The sequence below is a fragment of the Pseudorasbora parva genome, chromosome 4 (assembly GCF_024679245.1).
Source record: "Pseudorasbora parva isolate DD20220531a chromosome 4, ASM2467924v1, whole genome shotgun sequence".
Lineage (NCBI taxonomy): Eukaryota > Metazoa > Chordata > Actinopteri > Cypriniformes > Gobionidae > Pseudorasbora > Pseudorasbora parva.
This window is the reverse complement of record NC_090175.1, coordinates 10,479,458-10,493,818: the sequence shown is the minus strand read 5'-3', so window position 1 is coordinate 10,493,818 and position 14,361 is coordinate 10,479,458. Positions and strand designations below refer to the sequence as shown.

The 14,361-nt window shown below is 38.8% G+C and overlaps 1 long non-coding RNA gene across 1 annotated transcript; it reads right to left on the bottom strand.

Moving 5' to 3' along the window:
- Positions 1-12,888: 12,888 nt before the first annotated feature.
- LOC137072891 (uncharacterized) lies at positions 12,889-13,715 on the bottom strand. Its single transcript, XR_010904701.1, has 3 exons — positions 13,624-13,715; positions 13,472-13,493; positions 12,889-13,365 (listed from the first exon to the last, which is right to left on the bottom strand). It is a non-coding gene; the product is annotated as an uncharacterized lncRNA (long non-coding RNA).
- Between the last annotated feature and the right edge of the window lie 646 nt (positions 13,716-14,361).

Below are 14,361 nucleotides of genomic sequence, written 5' to 3'. Positions count from 1 at the left end.
GCCTGTCTAGTAAATACTTCTTGTTTTAAGAATTTTTAGGTGTTTGGACTAGAAACAAAAATACTTAGTAAGAAATGCATTTTTTTGCAGTGCTGGACCTGGTTCTCAGAAATGATGCTCCTCGGGACAGCCCGTCCCTGGCAGATTCCTCTGAGGAAGGACCTGCTTTCTCAGAGACTGGGCACATTATGCCACACTATCCCGACTGCTTTTAGCCTAGAAATCTAGACGCACCCTAGCGGCAGCAAATTTAATCTGCCCGCGAGTGTCGTCTAGCAACTTTTAATACCCTTCTGAGCTGTATTCCGCCTAACTCTTGCCGGGCCAATCACATCGTGTATAGAGTCGGCGGGCGGGGCCATAATGACGACGGCCGAGTTGCGTTTGCGCTTCTAGTAAACACAGAAACTGGCGAACGGCGGAGGTCTTTCGAATCAGCTTTGACCGCGACTCTGGAAGACTTGGAGTTAAGCTTTTCTCTGAGAAAAGAACAAAGAACGGCACTGAAGTCATTCTTAAGAAGGGAAGATGTGTTCGGAGTTTTCCCGACCGGATTCGGCGAATGTTTAATCTATCAACGAGCTCCGCTTCACCTTCGTTGCTCTGGTTGGTGTAGCGCTATCCTATCGCGTGCAGAGGGAGTTTGAAAGACAACCGTTTATCCGCCCCTCGGATTGAGCTGTCAATGGTGAGTTTCCAGACCAAACATCTTGATGTGGGTCTGGCTTGTCAGGCTAGACTGCTTTCGCTTTGGAGTGAAATCTGTTTGTTGATTGGTGTTCTTCTTGCCGAGAAGACCCCTGGAAGTGCCCGATCAGAACTGTGAAGGGTTGGAGAGCGGGTCTTCCTCCACACTGATGCTGCACATCACGATGCAGTAGATGGTAAGTCTGTGGGAAAGCATGACCTAAAGGTTCCTGAGGGGCGCGAGGAGGCTGAATCCTCCCTGCCCTTACCTTGTACCCTCTTGGGTACGCAATCTTTTTACGCAATTCTTGTAAAAAAAGAAAGAAAAAGACACCGACACAGCAGTTGTGAGTGGGGTGGCCACCCCTATAGCTCCGCACCTGGTCAGCGCACCTCGCCTCGCTGACAGACATTTGTAGAGCTGCAGGCTTGGCGACACTTTCTTTACTTCTCACTTTACTTCTCTGGAGAGATCCCAATTCGTCAGTCACCTGACATAACATCTCAATTCCATCCTTTGGCGAATTGGGGTTACATTAGTAACATTTTTACTTAATCGTAAGAATCATCAAGAATTCACATTTGTATGTGTATGTGACTCCTTTGTGTATACAGACATGACGTAATGACGCAAAGACGAACGGCGGAAGCTTGTATTTCCCGCGGGAAGCTACCAGTACCTCTCAAAATATAACACATTATTACAATCAGGTTAAGATAAGAAGATCGTTTTTAACACTGGCTGGTTACTTGCTTAAATTATGTTATGATAGAGAGCTTTAAATGAATAACAAACTGATTTATGTTCCTTCTTGTTTTTACATTTAGCAGTTTTTCAGTAATTGCATATATCTTCTATACTATTATAACATTTATATTTATACTTTACAAGTGCTCTGTGTTTTTCCAGCAGATTTGTCAGGAAACATCATGAGGACTCTCAATGAATTGTCTGGTCTGAGAGAGTCCAGCTTTGGTCGTCCACCTCCCAGGCACGGGCTGAACTTGCTGTGGTGGTTTGTTCATGAATGTGTTCAGATTGACTCCAATGGTCGTATGATCGCACTCTGCAACCCTGAAAATGAAGCTTTTGGCTTCCACCGATTCTATAATAGGGAGAGACTTCTACCTTACTCTAATCTACCATACTATGAGGTGGGCAACCTGAACATTACTCACTCACTGCCACCTTATGTCACTGTGAATTACAAAGGACATTCAGACAACAGCAACAAAGATCGCATCATTGTTTCCTTTAACTCAAGGTTGAAACATTTTGACAGCATTTATGTGACACAGCACTCAGATCAATCGAAATTTGACCAGAATCACACTTACTGCATCAACATTGAACTCATGAAGGACATTACAAATTTGAGCCGTCAGGAATTCCTCAGAAAACTCCTTTTTCCAAATCAACCCGTGAATCCTTCTGAACATGTGTCCATAAACATGTTTAACGAAGACCATGTTGAAGAAAGGCCGTCACACACACTCCAGTCAGTGCAGAGTGAATCCTGTCTGAGTAAGGATTGCTGCTGTCTGCTGATTTTTGCCTTGATTTTACTGTTTCTCATTTTTGCTTATGCTGTCTAATCTGGCCTTTTACAAGTACCAAAACCGAATTGAAGAAGAGGATCACATTGTGCCCATTCAGAATCTCCCATACTAGAGGTGGGCAACCTGAACTATCCTGGAGCAGACAAGCTCCCAGATTATGTCAGGGCCAATTACAGCCGCAAAAGGCCTGACAGTGACAACAAGGATCTCGCATTGTGCGTTTGGATGGCAATGTCAATGAACACAGCGACACAAAAAGTTTCGACAGAGTAATGGCCAAGCTTAGTATTTTGACCGAGTAATATTTTTAACGAACAGTATTTTCACCGAACTTCAGCATCTGGAGGGATGTCCCTCCTGAACACTTCCCATATGGTCTCAGTCTGCTGTGGTGGTTTGTTCACGAATGTGTCGGCATTTTGGTTTCCACCGATTCTATAATGCTCGATAGTCTAATTCCTCGCACTAAACTACCATACTATGAGGCAACCTCAACCCCCCTGACTCACTGCCTGAATATGCCACCGAGAATTACAGGATTTTTAGATGACACCAACACTGATCGCATAATTGTTTCCTTGACACAAAAACCAGTCCGTCCAGATTCGACAGCATTTCTGTAACATTTTGAACAGCATCGCAGACCCTCACAGTTTCCATCTGCAGCTCAGTCAGTGGAGATTCAAAGGTCACATCCATCCTTTAAGGATGTTTGTGAAAAATGCTGCACTCTGCTGATCTGTACTTTTATTGTTCATTTTTGCGGTTTTCCGCTTGCTATTAAAATGAAAAATATAGTTTTTATCCACTGCTGCAAATGACAACAAAATCTGATTTGGATAAAAGTATCTGCTAAATCAATGAATGTACTGTACACCCTATAAAATGCTGGGTTAAAAACAACCCAAGTTGGGTTGAAAATGGACTAACCCAGCAAATTGGTTGTTTTAACCCAAAGGCTGAGTTGTTTTAACCCCGCAATTGGGTTATTTTAACCCAGTGGTTGGGTTAAATGTTGCTAAAGACAACCCAGTTGCTGGGTTAAAACAACCCAATAGCTGGGTTAGTCCATTTTCAACCCAACTTGGGTTGTTTTTAGTCCAGCATTTATTAGAGTGTATGACGAATATATTTAAATATAAATATATCACTGTATTATTTTCATGATTGCTATGATTTTAGACAAATATTTGAGATCATGGGCGACACAAGGTGAAATCTTATGCAATGTTGATAATAAATGTTATGAATAATATAGGGTGACATCAGCAAACATACACTCTAAAAACTGCTAGGTTGTTTAAACCCAATTTTGGGTCAAATATGGACTAACCCAGCAATTGGGATTGGATATGAATTCAAATAGATGATGATGTTGTATGTCTTTAATTGTTAGACACATTTGTGAAACACAAGTAAGCCTGGACATGAGTCAAACTATAGTTCTGTTGTCCAGTGTGTGTGTGTGTGTGTGTGTGTGTGTGTGTGTCAGAGTTTGCTCATATTCTCCTAGACACGCCCACTGCTGTCTGCCTGCTTCAGTTTCTGTTTCCTACATAATCAGCTGACCGCTCTCTACTTTCCTGTTCAACTAATGTGCTTATTATTTTTTCACCATAGACTCATATTTTACCCTGAATTACTGATTTAATGCACAAATACAATGCACAATACTCACTGTGAAATAAAAGTTCTGCCAGGAAGATTCAATGTTATGTCACTTATCACATCCCCTACCTTCATATTCAGGCAGGAAATGCAGAGTCCATTACCCTCGAAACGCCAAAGGACCTCTAATTTAATACTTGCTGGTCTGTTAATAAACTTGTTACTGTACTGTACTTCATCTGGCCTCCCGAGTCTTTCTGGAAGAACGGATCCCTTTGCTCAAGCCAGTTTGTGTTAAATGAATTGTATAATTTTCCTGAACACCAACAGTTGTAAATGTAAGTTTTTGTAACCCCAGCTTTGTGTCTTTTACAGAGACTGACTTTCAAAATGAATATTTGGAGTAAAATAGTGTGCCATATGTCGGCACTGCAGTTTTAAACACTACATTTTCAATGTAATATTAGTTAAATTGCATGAGAATATTAGGCTATGACAATATGCCTTTATAGATAATTTTTCTCTTTTTTTAAGAGTTTTTCTCATCTTACACACCCACGGTACTGTCAGTCTGAATTAGTTTAACTTTCCCAGCTATTCATCTGTTCATCTGCAGCTGTAAAAAGAAGCAACTAAAACCATCTGTTAGTAACACTTTAATACTGTGAGAAGAAAAAAACAGTTCTGAATACTAAAATCTGGATCAAATACATTAGCAAACGTTTTAATTTCTGTAAGTTATATGTTTTAATCATATAGGCTATTTTAAAAGACTACAATTTTAGGTTTTCAGTCAAAGGAAAGTTCAGTGTTTAGTTCCACAAAAAATGTTTTTCTGATCATCTATGAAAGTCCAGTGTTTCACCACCCACTGACACACACACACACACACACACACACACACACACACACACACACACACACACACACACACACACACACACACACACACACACACACACACACACACACTAAGAGGAAGAATGTGAGCTCATTAGCTGCACAAACGCAGATCTTCTCACGGCGTCAGTGTGAACAAGGTACAGCATGCTGTTATCTGTTTGTTTGCTTTTTTAAATAATATATAGAATAATTTTAAACCTTACACCAGATGTCCTTTTTTAAAACTACACCAAATAGCTCAGACTTAGTAAACAGTTATACTTTGATAGCCCAATCTCTCTGCTTTGCGATCTGTATCCCAGATGGGCTGTACTGTGGGTGTGTGTTTACAGAGAAACGAAACCTACCGTGTGCTCACGTTACTTCACAAAAAATGACTGGCTGTGTAAATAAATAAATAAAGTGCAGTATTGCTGAAGTAAAACTAGTCCTGTTCTTTACTTTTTTCAGCAGGATTGACAGTAACATGGTGAGGACCCTGTATAATTTGTCTGGTCTGAGAAAGTCCATGTTTGGCCAGCCGTCTCCCAGACACGGGCTGAAGTTGCTGTGGTGGTTTGCTCATAAATGTGTGTTTATTGACTCCGTTGGTCGTATGATCGCTCGCTGCAACCCTGAAAACGGTGCTTTTGGCTTCCACCGATTCTATAATGTTGATGAACTTCTTCCTTACTCTGATCTCCCGTACTACGAGGTGGGCAACCTGAACGCCGCAGACTCACTGCCTGAATATGTCACTGAGGATGACACCGGATACTCAGATGATAACAGCAACACTGATCGCATCATTGTTTTATTTAACTCAGTTTGCTCTTCTCCACGATTCAACAAGATTTATGTGACACAGCACTCAGATCAGACGCACTTTGACCAGAACCACACTTACTGCATTAGCATTGAACTCATGAAGTTCATTAGAAGGTTAAGCAGAAAGAAATTCCTCCTGAAAACTTGGAATGATTCTTATCAGGTTACTATTGAAGAGCACCGCAGACCCTCACAGTTTCCATCTGCAGCTCAGTCAGTGGAGAGGGAACAGAGTCAAAGGTCACAGTCCTCCTTTAAGGATGATAAATGCTGCACTCTGCTGATATGTGCCATCATGTTCTTGATCTGTTTTTTTTTAGTTCGTTTTTTTAGGGGGGTTTTATAGGTAATTTTAGAGCTGTGCACTGCAGTCTCCTTTAAATCATGTTGTCTATAGATAAAAGCGACTACACTGTAAAAAAAAAAAAAGAAAGAAAAAAAAGTCTCCAATTGAAAAATTTCAAGTGACTGATCACATCATTTTTTAGTTGGCCGATTTGAAATTCTGTGAATTGATGCAATTTGCTGTTCCCGCAATTCACTCTCATGGTGTTTTTTCCCCCTCTTTTCATGGCCAGAATTACGCTTACTTGAAAATGTTTAATTGAAGACCTGATTTTTTTTTTTACAGTGTAACTAAATAAATAAATGCAATTTTTTTGTTATATAATGTTCTATGGCATTGTTTATCACTGATACTTTTTAATCCTTCATTGCAGTGATAAATAAATATTCAAGATTTAGAGGCGTGTGTGTGTGTGTGTGTGTGTGTGTGTGTGTGTGTGTGTGTGTGTGTGTGTGTGTGTGTGTGTGTGTGTGTGTGTGTGTGTGTGTGTGTGTGTGTGTGTGTGTGTGAGAGATTTTGTGTTTTCAATGCAAACTTAACTAAACTTTGCCATGAGTCAAGCATATATGTCATTTTTAACATTTCATGAGGTATAAGTTTTATATTATTTAATATATAATATGAAATCTGAATAAGAAAAATGTCGTTTAAACTTTGACATTTGAGATTTCTTACAGCTCTTACAGGTTGTTGGCCTTGTTTGTTTCGTTGCTTCTATTACTCTCCCCTTTTTTGTAAGTCGCTTTGGATAAAAGCGTCTGCTAAATGATTAAATGTAAAATGTAATGTAATGACATTTGTTATTCCATTAGTTTCTCTTTCCACATTAACTTAGTTTAGTGGCATCAGCAAACATGCATTATCATCATAGAAATGATGCAGTCAGTGCCAAAGATTGCTGAAGACATTTAAAATGTTTTTGGAAAATGTAATGAGTTCATTTAAGAAATTTACAGTATAATATGTTATATATGTATATTTACTGTAATGTCAAAGTTTAAAATAATAAATTCTTGTGTCCAGTGTGCGTTTGCTCATATTATCTTAGACACGCCCACTGCTGTCCGTCCGCTTCAGTTTCTGTTTCCTATACTGCACACACACACACACACACACACACACACACACACACACACACACACACACACACACACACACACACACACACACACACACACACACACACACACACACACACACACACAAGTAACAAGTAATTGCGACATTTTATCTAATTTTCGAGTTTATATCTCACAATTCTGAGAGAGAAAAAAGTAGCAAATTACATTAATTAATTATTTTTGTATTCCCTGGCGGAAACGCTTCCTCCTGTCTGTTCCTAAACTGGTTCTAATTATTTATTCACTAACTCTATTTTTAACCTTGAATAGCTCGATTTATTTCCATGCTCAAATACATGCATTTAGGGTACTATTTAATATCTGCTCACTGTGTGAACTGGTCAAAACTCCTCTTTACTTATTGGGGCATGTTGTCACAAAAGGCCAATATGAATTGCATTATTTTCCTGGACATTAACAGTTGTAGTTTTTGATACAGAAATTAGCTTTCAAAATCACCCCTAGCAACAGCGCGACATGCTAAACATTGTAAACACTGTAAACACTTTTTAATATCTAATATTAGTTTTTAATATCTAATACATGGCACTAGCCTTTATGAATAGCCTACCAACACGTTTTTCTAGCCTGCAGGTTAAAACCAGACTATTCTCATTAGTAACTTGAGAGTTATAACCTAATTTTACTTGCAGAGCAAATCTGCATTTGCCTCGGAAGTTGTCCGGGTTATCCCAGGCTGTGTTTCCCCGTCTCTCATCAATGACTGGTTTCACTTTCCCAGTTATTCGTCTGTTCTTCTGCAGAGAAGCTACAGAAAGTAAACACCCTTCAATATCAAAAAAATAGTTAAATAAAAATAAACAAATTCGGATCCTCCCTTAATAATCATCCGTGATAGTGTTGGTTTCTGTATAGGCTATAGGCTACGTGTGTTTTTCACCGCCCACAACACACACAAGAAGAAGAATAAAAGGAGCGCGCGAGCTGCACAGACGCAGATCTTCTCACAGCGCGTGAACAAGGTACAGTATCTATCTCCTGTTTGTCTGATTATTGTTGCATTTTGTTAATAAGACCAACTTTAATTACATTATAGAATGATTTTAAACTTTACGGACGTTGCCGTTTAAATTAAGCTACGCTTTTCTTACCTGTATCCCAGATGGGCTGCATTCATATGTTATGTTATATTGTATTATTTAATACATTTTACATATATAATATATTATAATATGTAGCTAAGCTAATACATAACATATAAATAGTAACAAATGTATTACTTTTTATGAATACATTTTAATAAATTAATTGGCTACATATTATGCCACAATATTGTAAAATACATGCGTAATAGACTAATATATGTTCCAGATAAAGTAAAGTCAAATTACATTTTTACACTGTAGTCCAGTCTTATATTTTTTTTTTCTGTTTTTTTTTTTCTAGACACAGAATGGTCCGAGTGAGAACACTGAATGAACTGTCCCATCTGAGAGAGACCGGATATGGTCAGCCCCTTCCCAGACATGGTCTCAGTCTGCTGTGGTGGTTTGCTCATAAATGTGTTGAAATTGACGATGGCGGCAATATGATTGCAGTACAATGCGACCCAGAACATAAAGACTTTGGTTTCCATCCGTTCCATAACAAGGAGCAGATTCTTCCTGATATCGACCTACCGTACTATGAGCTGGGCAACCTGCACCATCCGGGCACAATGTCTCATCATGTCACTAAAAACTACGACCCCAGTGTGCGTGAGAGCAACGCAGATCGCATTGTTGTTTCAGTCAATTCAGACTGTAATGACAAATGGTTTGACAAAATTTATGTGACTCATCATTTAGGGCAGGGCCGCTTCGATGCGGACAGCACCTACCGGATCAGCCAAGGCCTCATTGAGATCATTCAGAGCATGAAATGGTCTGATTTCTTTAGGGAAGTTAGGAGCCAGTAGCGGCGTAATCGTCAATGAGCTTGTGTGATGTGTGTGTTTATGCAGTCTGGATCCTACAGACACTCATAGTTAAAATCAAACATTCCTATTAATGCCTTACATGACAAGTGCCTTCCTGGACTTTTACTATAATAGCAAACGTATTGTTTTGAACTTAAATAGATGTGGATCATTTGCGTCATTACTTAGAGCAGCATTAGTATAGCCTATTGTGTACTATCTATTTTTAATTAATTGTGTCTAATTTTAATGCAATAAAGAATCTGGTCACTCAAAAATGTGAATGCTGTCATCATTTACTCACCCTCACCAAACTGGAAAGTCAAACTGGAAAATTTTAACTGCAGAAAAGCAGTTGGAGGAATGCAGAAACAGGGAGAGCCTGACTGTTGGAGAGTGAAGGATATTTTCATTTATTTCAAGGATATGCTCATTATTTTCATGCAGTTGCTTATTATGATTTTAAGTATTAACCATGTTGCATATGATTCACAGTATAAAATATTAAGTATACAGTATTAATTGTGTTTTTCACCATGAAGTATTCATGATCGAGTGTGATGTTCATTATGAATTGATTGAATTTGCTTATGATGATTTAACTTGCACATGTGCAGATGATTTTGCAGAACGCTATAAAAGGTGTGAAATGAAACTGAGGAGAAGTAGATGTGGTACGAGGTCAAGCAAGGGTGAGACAGCAGAGGTAGGACATTTCTGAGAACCACATGCTACAAGTGAAACAGGTTAAAATAAAACAAAGCTGTAGAAGGATATGTCTTATGATATGTAAAAATACCAGAGCTGTACTTTCTTTTGTGTGTGTGTGGTTAACCTATGTTCATAGAAATACTGCCTGGAGACTGATGACGCCGTACACCCAGATTGGAGGAAACGTGGTGTGGGGAGGAGATGGAAGAACAAGAATATAAACATTGATGTAAAAAGTTGTGAGGCATTCAGGACTGCCCTGATGCTTATATCTGTTGTTCTGAATCCTGAGCTCAGAAACCTTTTTTACTCGCTGTTACTTTTAATACATTTATACTTTTAATTGATAACTCGACTCCTGGCCGATCACTGAACTTGGGGAGGACTTTGGGGGAGAAAGTCCAACAAGAGATACGAAACCTGGGACAAATGGGTTCGAAATCTGTCTAAAATGGACAAATGTACAACCCAGGCCAAGAAGTTACAGTAGATGAATGCCTGGTACCATTCAGAGGATGCTGTAGCTTCAAGCAGGACATGTTGAGCAAACCAGCCAGATATGTGTATATGGTATCAAAATCTGGGCAGCCTGTGATGCTAAGAGTAATGGGCTAATGGGCAGCGAGAAAAAAACCTGGCAATGCGCGTTGTCCCTGACATGTCTGCGGATCTCCAAGAGCACGCCATCATGTGTGACAATTACTTCACATTGTATGCCTTTGGCCTGGAGCTCCTGAAGAGGAAACTAGGCATGCTGGGAACGGTGAGGAAGAACAAGCCTGAGCTCCCATCTGCACACATATCTTAAGCAAGAGCAAAAACAAACCCTGATATGTCACTAGACATTAAGAAATCATGTCAGTTTCAAATACTTATATCACTGACAACAGTAGTCCGGTCAGGTTATTGTCATTTAAAAGTTGTTGTTGCAGTTGTCGGGAAGGCTCTGGTGTCTCCATAGATTGAGAGATGGAAAGACCTCCAAAAGGCGGATCTTCCTGGAAGAGCTCGGGAAGGCTCTGGTGTCTCCACAGATTGAGAGATGGAAAGACCTCCAGAAGGCGGATCTTCCTGGAAGAGCTCGGGAAGGCTCTGGTGTCTCCACAGATTGAGAGATGGAAAGACCTCCAGAAGGCGGATCTTCCTGGAAGAGCTCGGGAAGGCTCTGGTGTCTCCACAGATTGAGAGATGGAAGAGCGTTCCCCGTGGAGCAGCCTCCAGAGGCTGGAGACGAGAAAACATCCCTGACACATCCACAGCTACTCCCCCAACTAAGAGAAAAAGGTGCCATGTCTGTACTTCCAACAGGAAAAAATAAACAGCACTGTATGTGGAAAATGCAGAGAATATATCTGCAAAGAACACTAGGTTACAATTACCTGCTGCCAGGGGCGTGGGACTGGGGGGATAAAGGGTACTGAGTAACCAGGGCCCGAGGCAGGGAAGTCCGTTTTCTAAACATACACATACATGGTACGGGGGCCCAGCAAGATGATTTGTACCCAGGGCCCAAAATTTGGTGCTACGCCCCTGCCTGCTGCCACAAGTGCATGTAAAAAATGTAAATAACTATTATTGTTTGTTCTTACCTGTTTATTCTTAGCTAAGTTATTGTTACGTATATTCTTACCCGTTTGGTTCTAATTAGTTATTAAAATTTGATGTTTTTTGTTTGAAATAAATGACAAATGATCTACTACTTTTCCTTGTAGCAAGGTAGGCTGAACTCTATGAACCACTGTATAAAATTAATTTGACCTCTTAAGTTTTTGACTAGTTTCACAAGTTGAAATTGTAATTTTAAAAAGATATATCTGTGTAAGGTGAGACTATACAAAGATGCCAAAATATGTTTAGATAAATATTTTTTATACAGTTCATAGAGTTCAGCCTATTATGCAGCCATTGAGTACTATAGCCATCTAGTGGCTATTGATATTGTTTTTTTCTCCTTAATTTAATGTCAATATAAGACACCAGATGCCAGCAAAGACACTTCATCTTTAGGTTTTAACTCTCAGAACTTAGCAGAATGATAGTTTGTTAAAATAATATTAAATATAACAAACAAAAAAAACCAACATAATTTACATAGAAAATGTGGTACTTTTAGAGGTAAATAATTTAAAATATCCACAAAATAAATAAATAAATATGGATAGTATAAATTTTATACATTTATAATAATTGAATAAATTGGATCAATAAATTGGATTTGCCCTTCATGACAACTGTGATGGGGTGATTTATTTTATTTTATATAACTCATTCGTTTAAATTATATAAAGCCTTAAAGTTCTGCATAATTAAGGGCGTGGCCACTTTGATTAACAGGTGGATAGCCATTTATCTGCCGTCTGTAGTCATTGCGTCACCTCAGCTCTGCCCACGTCCCGCCTCTTCGCCCATTATCTGTTATCCGGTGTGACATGCGATGTCTCGGAAGATGGCGACGGCCAGCTCCTCTACTTTACACTTCAGAAGGACTCTTCAGAATCCTATGGGTGACGTCATGGACACTACGTCCATATTTTTTTACAGTCTATGTTTTTATTGCTGAAATGCTAGAAAGTATTTACAAGAATAAGCTTTCATCACCACTCGAAAAAACACGTAAACTGGGCTGTTATTGCAGCAGAAATGAACGTTGTAGTTTGCAGCGTTGTATTAGGCTAACTTATTTCCGCTTATTTCCACATTTTTAAAATTACATCTTTTTTTAAGAAGATTTAAATTAGTAATAATTTTCTATTATTAAATATGATTTTATTCTTATTATTCCAATCATATGACATTTTTACAGCAGACAATCATTCGACTGTAAACAGTGTGTTCCCATGTGAACAAAACTTGCTCCTCCACCGGGAATAAATCAGCATCCGACTGCACGAGTTTTATCAAATCGGGGTTAAGGGGTCGTGTTCATTTCACCTATTTCTGTGAGATCAGGTTGAGTTTTATCACTGAGATGGCATGCAAATTTATTTTTACGGAGGTCCACATGAGAAACAATTACCTTCCGAATAGGGCCACACACACACACACACACACACACACACACACACACACACACACACACACACACACACACACACACACACACACACACACACACACAGATGGAGAAACATTTTTAAAAAGTTTAATCATTCCGATATTTACAATAAAAGATACAAATTAAAAGCAGTACACAATTTTGATACACAATCACAGCTGAGATGGTAAAAGTGCAAAAGCCTTCTGTTATTTGTAAGATGTCCCTTTGTGAAAGACCACGTTGAAAATTGCTAGGCAGTTAAATGTACATATTACTTAAAAGAAATGCAATCTCAAAATACTATCTCAAGAGGAACCTGAAAGTGACTGAATTGAAACGTTCTGCTTAGGCAGCAACACAAGAAGTGAGACTCGCGTTAGCATGAAGCTGAGCTAAAGTTAGAGTAGGCTACTCAAACAAAAATACATATAAAAAATGTTGCCTATTGAACATTTTAATTGATATTTTTCATTAACTGAAATAAATACATTTATAATCAACATTTCTCTCAGTCTTGTCACAGTGCATCGGGTGACTTTGAACCCTGCAGTGTTATGAGTTTTGATCCATCGAGGCGTTTTCAGAGGGCAAAGATGCTGTTTCCGTTTTTCAAATCCGTGTCATTTTCGGCATCTATTTGAGAATCGGTTGTGTTACTAAACTTAACCTGAAAAACAAAACATTTGACACTTTAAGCTTTTCAATTCCACAAACTGAACAGTGTCCAATTTCATCTTGTCATCAGTTATCTGATTCTGAATCGAGTGCTTTACCTCTCTGGCTTCTTGTTTTCTGCTGTCAACAGAAAAAACATGTTCAGTCAAACATCTCAGAACAAAACTTAAGCGCATTTTGTATTTGAGGACACATTTTAGTTTGAGAGAAACTGTTAGCATCTGCTCTTTAACAATGTATTGGCACTTACCTTGAAAAGTTAAAACTTTTGTCAATACTTGATTTCTTGGGTCTGCCAATATCAAAGCTCTCTCTATCAGAATCTGTGTCCTTCATTTTTTTAATCCTGAGGCAGCAAAAAATAATATAATCACTAAGCATTTTTTCAACTTTTAAAAAGTTTACTCTCAAATGGATAGTCCAAAAAGTGGAAGTGTCATTATAACTTTTGACCACAAGGTGTCGCTTTCTCGAAACTTTGAGTACCTCCAGGGTATGGTACCAATGACACATACCGAGTTTCATAATGATACATTAATGCGCTCATAAAATAGAGCATTTCAGGGCAAAATTCAAAATGGCCGACAGCCACAAAAGTCAATATGGGAAAACTGGGTGTCATTCGACCGGTTTTATTTTTGGGCAAACCATTCAGAATTTATAAGCAAAAAACAGCCATTTTTTATATCTTAGGACCAGTAGATAGCGGTGTGGCAAAACGCTGCATGTAGCCTCAGGTCATACTTGTGATGACGTGTCAAGTTTGGTCTGAATATGTCCAACATTACTGTGATATGATGGCAGCCTCTTCATCAAATGTGTTTGTGCATTATTCGAGAATGGCTGGGTTTATCAAAAAGCTTTTGATAGCTTTTTACCAAAATGGTCTGTAGTTGATCTGGGTAAATTTTCATGAAATTCTTGGAGTCATGGTGTAATTTTTTTTATTTATTTAAAAAAAAATTAACTTAATTTTTCAAATCCACCT